Source organism: Panicum virgatum, chromosome 5K (genome assembly GCF_016808335.1).
Source record: "Panicum virgatum strain AP13 chromosome 5K, P.virgatum_v5, whole genome shotgun sequence".
NCBI classification, from domain to species: Eukaryota; Viridiplantae; Streptophyta; class Magnoliopsida; order Poales; family Poaceae; genus Panicum; species Panicum virgatum.
The window spans coordinates 4,940,921-4,947,983 of NC_053140.1; the positions used below are offsets into that span (position 1 = coordinate 4,940,921).

At 45.3% G+C, this 7,063-nt stretch overlaps 1 long non-coding RNA gene across 1 annotated transcript; it reads right to left on the minus strand.

Annotated features, from left to right (window-relative positions):
- Positions 1–318: 318 nt before the first annotated feature.
- Positions 319–2,197, minus strand: LOC120705816. Its single transcript, XR_005688066.1, has 2 exons — positions 1,760–2,197; positions 319–722 (listed from the first exon to the last, which is right to left on the minus strand). It is a non-coding gene; the product is annotated as an uncharacterized LOC120705816 (long non-coding RNA).
- Positions 2,198–7,063: the final 4,866 nt, after the last annotated feature.

Genomic DNA, 7,063 nt, shown 5'->3' on the forward strand with positions numbered 1-7,063 from the left:
TTCTCATCACCCCCAAACCCACCAATGGAGATAGACACTCACTACTCCAGCGCCCCCATCACCGCCGGTTCGAAATGAGCATCACCGCCGGTTTGGGGGGCGTTGGATTTAAGTCGTTGGTGATAGGAGGGGTCATCACTGCCGGTTTCAAAACCGGCGGTGATGGGAGGGCTCATCACTGCCGGTTCATAAACCATTGGTGATGAGTGCTCATCACCGCCGGTTTGTGGATGGAACCGGCGGTGAAGACCATTTTCCCATAAAAAATATATTCATATAATAATATTGCACCATTTGTACATCATATATAATATATGATTATAGCAGCAAAATTCAATCACATGAGCTCATACATCGAGATTAAATGAAAGAGTTCATACATTAAAATTAAAACAAAGAGTTCATACATCAAGCCTAGTTTTGAGCATCTCTCTGTAGCAAACTTAATAACAAGCTGCCCATTACTCTCTGGTTGGGCACTTGATATGATTGTAGAAATTAACAATGTGACTTATTACATGGAAATTGGACAGAACATACAAGACTTCAAATTTCAGAAGAGCATGCAAAATGTCTACAAAACATGAGACAATCACATTTGTAAAAAGATAGAAATACATGCACAACAACCTTAGCCGAAGAACAAAATGCAAGTCTGAGAGAGCTGCAACTATTTTACCGCAAAGGGATCATGTTGGAGGATATCCAGAGCCACATCATCCCTGTTAATTGTAAATGAAACACCATTAGCATGAGACATTTATAGATTGGATGAATAGACCATGTAAAGGTACGATCACAGGAACAGAAAGCTATCCACATACTATATTAGTTCCATGTGAGTTGTGAGTAAAAGTAAATTATTCTACCTTAAACTGATAGACGTATTATTTGTAAAAAATTATAAATAAAACAAAACACTAAGTGATCCCCGGACACTTTTATCGCATTCCATTGAGGTCATCCCTAAGATTGATGTCAGTCAGATTCAACCCACCTTCAAGTAGTCTTTATTACTTTACACTCAGCATCTCTTCAAGTAGTAGTAGATAATATTCAAAATTACTGCCCATAGACCAAAAAAAACTTGTTTTAAAAATCAACAAGTCATGTCTTGCAAACAAGGGCTCATTAAAAAGAATGACCCTAACATACACATAGACGCCCAATGAATATTAGAAAGGATAACCAGAACAAATAGTCTTTATTATTACAGGATGGTCGCTTCATTGCTTAAAAGGAAAATCCAAATTTGTGTAGATGTCCAATATAAAAAGGTAAGGTTAACCACCTGTCTGAATTCTTAGTATCCATGTATATGCATGTCCCAATTTCACAAAAGGTTTAGTTTGAGTTCAACTAATTTTTCAGAGTTACACCCTTTCTCTTATATTTAAACTAGTAGATGGAGTACACAAATGAAGTTGGAAAAGTTATTACCATATCAAAGGTAGCTTAAATACTAATCATGCAAACCGGCTCTCTAAAATAATTAATCTCAATAAAAAGTGAAGCAGTAGGAAATAGAAAACATGTCCAAAAGTTTTCACTATAGGGCAAATTCATCCACTAATTATCTTTGTGATATAATGAAGATATCCGCACACTAATGCTGTTACTCTATAATGATTTTTTCAGAGAAAAGATGTATTATACCAACAAATATTAAACTGCTCTGGTGCAGCTTTTCAGCCTAATAGGCAAAAATCTTGTGAGGCATTCTGCCGAACATCTTGCAGGTTGGCTGTGTTCATGTTACCTGGGCTCGGTGCGACAACTCCTCGGGGGCTCAGGGCAGGGGCGTGCCTCTGCACCGGGACGGCGCGCCGCTCCTAGCTCCCGCTCCGCAACGCGCCGCACGCGGCCGGCCGCTGCTTGCCGCCGCCGCTGCGCTGAGCCGCGACGCACCGTGCAGCGCCGCACCGCTCCTCGCCACCACTCCACGCAGCACTGCACGCGGCCGGCCGCTGCTCTCCACCGCCGCCACGCTGCGCAGCGCCACGCGCCGTTGTGTCCGCATCCCGCTCAGTACGGGAGGAGAGGCAGGGACGGGATCCATGCGCCGCGCGGGACAGGAGGAGAGGAGGGGGCCCGTGGAGGAAGAAGGAAGAGATGGGGAGGGGATGGCCGGAGGGGAGGGGAGGGAAGGGAGGAGGAGACGGGAAAGGGAGGGAGGAGATGGATGAGGAAGAGGGACACTGACGGGAGAGGGAGAGGGACAAGATAAAGGAAAAAAAATTGTATCACCGCCGGCACCTAAAATGATCCGGCAGTGATGTCTAACCATCACCGCCGGTTCGTGTTACGATCCGACGGTGATGTTCGAAAATCTATCACCGCCGGTTCGTAATACGACCCGGCGGTGATGAGTGGTCGTCACCGCCGGATTCATTTCGAACCGGCGGTGATATATTATCACCGTCGGTTTTGAAACAAACCGGCAGTGATATGTCGTTTGCAATGACCATATATGTAGTAGTGACTGGTGGGTTCCATGCTTACAACGACTACTCTATACATCAATCTGCTGTCAATCTACTAGCCATGTAGGATGCGGAAGTGCCGTGTGCAAAATTAAAGACCGGATCACTATGTATGCCTGCACTTGTTGGGAGCTTGCCATGTTCGTGTGTGGGCAGTGACCTTTCAGTGATTCATCTAGTCACCCCCTATCCCAGCGTTGGAGCCTAGCGCGCGCGCGGCGATGAGCGTGACAGGAGGATTCGACGGATGAGATCGATCGATCGATCGATCCAAGAGATAAAAGGCAGGCAGCGAGACCGACCCTAGGATCCTACGCGTGCATGGTGCTCGGCCCTGTTGCATCGCCTCGCCGCCTGCGCACTGTCGCCTAGCCACATCTACCAAGCTGACGCTTACCCTAAAAGCCTGTGCCCCAGCTGCTGGCTGGCCGGCCGGTAAGGCCAACAGCCATCGGTAGTGGCTGTGTGGTCGACGCTATGGTTAACAAGCCATGTTAAGAGCGCCACACACTAAACCATTACCTGCTGACTGCTGTTGAATAGTCTAACGTGATTTGATGGCAGTGCTGCGTATAGATAGATTCGCTCTCGTACGGCAGATAATAAAGGTGATCAATTTGTCAGGACGCGCGAGAGAGAGTGAGTGGCCGACGTGTACTACAACATTTTTTCTCCATGGCCTGTGATCGATGTCAGCTCAGTAGCTCATCAGCACCTCACCCTATAAGTGTAGGTTTTTCGAGTATGTTTAACCAAAAGAATAAAAAGTTAGATGCATGGTTGACCGCAATAACCAGCTTGAAAATTCTTCGAAGAACCACCCGACAGGGTCAGGTCCACATCTGCTGGTTGGAAGAAACATGAGCATATATCAGATTAGATGCGCCACGTATCCATGCTGAAAACCATAACCTCGCACTACCAAGAGCTGCAGCCTGCAAGCATGAACAAACCTCTTATCTTCTTCTTTTCAAAACGAGATAGAGATATACCAGGTTATGCAAACCATGGAGGATATAATAGATGGGGCCACGTACAAAAATAGAGTATCGATCCGGTCGTATTATATTGTTATTATTTTTGCTTGAACAGTTCGGCACGAGATTGTATCTATTTTATTGATAAAGCAGGACGTATATAGCGTTCTTGCTACTAGTGCGAGGCGGGCTACAAACGCCGTTAGATCTTGGAAACATTTTAATCAATTGCGCGTACGGCGCATCCTAGCTTGGTATCTAGAATGATGCCGATTAATCACCAACCAAGTACTCCTATATTAATTTGGTCCTGATTTGACCAACTAATCAAGGGAATAGATTTGTATAATAATCACAAAAGCATTCTAATTAATTGGCGAAAAGATATTTCTATATATATGTTAGTGACCAGCTAGCTCTTGCATTTCCCTATTGTTATCGAATCAAACAATAGTACTATAAATCCCTGTCAAAAAATAAATCGAATTAATGTCCTTAATTTTTATGAGAAAATAAAAATATATATTCTTGATGATTAGTTGGTGGGGGCGTGCATGGTTAATTATTCCATGATTAGGTAGGATATATCTGCAGCATCAAGAGCAAGTTTTTCACTAGTATAAGTCTGATGAGATGTCACTAATGTATTCATATGCTAGCTGTCAGACTACGTGCTTAAACGACAAACACAAAACAAAAGCCATAAGCTGCGCTAATGTGAGGACGTGTGATGTGACAAAGCGCAAATATTTTCTTGTCGCCGTGTGTGTGCGTACGCGACAAACATTAATGCTTCTCTCTCACCGTCGCTTTACACATCCTTGGTTCCGTGTCAAAAATAATGCTACCGTTTTTTTTTCTCTCTCTTTCTTCTCTCTCTTTTGTTGCAGCGGGAATATTCGTAAAGATCGACGTCGTCATATATACACATAAATGGTGGGCCTCAACAATCAACCGACTCTAGGAGAATAAAACAGGCTATCTACTGACTAACGAACTTCTCTCTTCAATCTTCATCAAAATAAATATGATAATGTTTTGTATGTAATCATGGAATTGGATGGATGTATGAACGTTGGTAGTATTCTTATTGTAATAAGAATAACTTAATTTTCTAGATACTGTCAACATTGTGTGTTGTTCTCAAATTGATAGATAAAGTTGGTAAAAAAAATAATCAAGTCAAAGGTTTTATCCGATCTTTGATTCGATTAGGTATGACAGTAGAGATTTTGCCCTTTATTTACACTTTATGATTCATAAGCTTTTCTAGAAGGGGGTCCCAATGAAAGTGTCGGTACCCTGTAGCAAGGATACCCACTCTTACTCCAGCAAGGCAGGACTCGCGTAGTCATCCATAACTACGCGATGAGGGGCGAAGCAGCCAGGCCCCACGAGTCAGGCTCCTTCCTCACCGGACCAACGGCCCCAGACCCATTCCCCGCTCTGGGACAGGTCCGGTGACGCCACGTGTCCCTGAGGAGGGGAAGCTCCGAACCGACAGGCCGAGGGCCCGGACCCCCCCCCCATAGGGGTCCGGGACCTCCCGCGTACATCCGGACCTCCCACGCGCGTAGAACCAACATACTGCCGGGGGAGTCCGGAGGCGCCACGTGTCCCGGAGGCGCGGGCACGGGTCTTCCGCTGGAAGACTCGCCCACCCACCGCATTCAATGCGGGTGGTTGAGGCGTGCTCTGCCGCCGCGGCACGCAGGGCAGCCTTTGTCAAGCCTCACTATAGACCGCGTATTACCGAGGTGCACAGTGCAACCGCCTGCGCTGCCTCGGCGCAGAGCCCATCTGCCGCATTAATTGGATACGACGGCACGGCGCTATTCCATTATGCCGCCTACGCCGCAAGCTACACGGCCCGTTCAGCTACGCTGCAGGCGACGCCGCAAGCTACGCCTGGCGTCGTTTCGACAAGACAGCGCATGAGTACGCTGGACAGAGGATTCCCAAGAGCAGGCAAGAAAATCCAGGAATGCGATCTCCTTCGCCTGCAACGCCATAATGTATAAACAGTATGTTATTTTATACTACATCGTTTGGGCCCACCTGTCGGGGACCCAACGGCCATGTACACGCCTCCCTTGAGATATAAAAGGGAGGCGCTCGCTGTACACAGAGGATGGACTCAGACACACGCTCAAGCTCTCATACCCTCAGACTCTCTCGAGGCAAAGAGAATACAACACACAGTGGACGTAGGGTATTACGCTACGGCGGCCCGAACCACTCTAAACCAACTGTGTTCATCGTGTTCTTCCAGCGAGATCGAACTAGCCCTAGCTAACCCCCGAGTACTCACCCTCTGGGCTTAGGCGGGTGCATTCCGCCACCCGACTGTGGTTTACCACACCACGACAGAAAGCCTTTCCAATCTTATAGTTTTAGTCTGCGAATAATGTTAGTTTTTTTTTTAATTTTTGGGGGGGAGAAGGAACCGTCCTTTTCACTTTGAAAGGTCAAAACATTAATCTCACTTTTTTTTGTTGGAGGAAGCAAGATGAATAGTGAGCGAATTGGTCTATCTTGTTCATGTCTTTCTTTTTTCAGATTCCAACATGTAAAGATTCCTTCTCTTTTCAGCTGAGTGCATGGCTCCAAACGTAGAGGTCGGCCCAAGGCTAGGGAGTCCATAGGATGCCTTCTACTAGCTCTCTCAACCATGGACAAGGGATACCCCAAAAGAACCACACCACACTGTGCATTTTTCTATTATAGCTGGTGTACTGTTGTCTGGTGATAGATTTGCTGTCGACATTCTGTTGGTTAGCATTATTGTGTCAGTACAACGGTATGTACAGCATGTACATGTATCCATTTGGGAATTTAATTGACCTGTCAATGAGCAGCAGCAGCAGCGAACTACTATCAGAAAATTGTACAGTGCTGCTTTTGTTTATCTAAAAATAAAGAAGAAGAAATTGTACGGTGCAGATGACCGTGTGTACGAGCGTTAGTACGTGCTGCCAGGTGACCAAAATCCTACGGCAACATCTTCGAATAAATGGAGGTTATCGTTGGTCTCTCCACCAGAAAGGTTGCACAGAACCATTTTATTTTTTAAAAATATACAAATTAAACACTACTAGCTTCGTCTCAAGTCCCAGTGGTTAGACGACACAGACACTAGACAGCTCCACCATCACAAAAATATGCTTCACATGAGAGAGAACGAAATATGTGGCATCTGGTCAATTATGTGCCGTTGTTTTTAGCATACCAAAAAAAAAAGGATTGTAAAGGTTACAACAACTCAATATTAGCCCTCTTTAACTTGGATGTTCTCTGGTGGTGACGATTTTCAAAAGATCGCCCATGCTACCATGCATGACATGCATGTAAGTAAAATAGAAAATGATCGAGAAACGTACAAGATGACGACGACGATATGATCCAATCATTCACGGCGTATATATTAGTTAGTTTGAAAGTGAGATCCCACAGTGGGAGCTTACATGCTCTATATCACTGATAATCCCATTACATGTCAAGACAAGAGCAAGGACAACCGTCCTCGGCAATTTCGGACATGTATGCATGGTGACTAACTTGTCTTCTCAAGAATTTAGAATTTCCCTTTCTTGTACGGTTTCA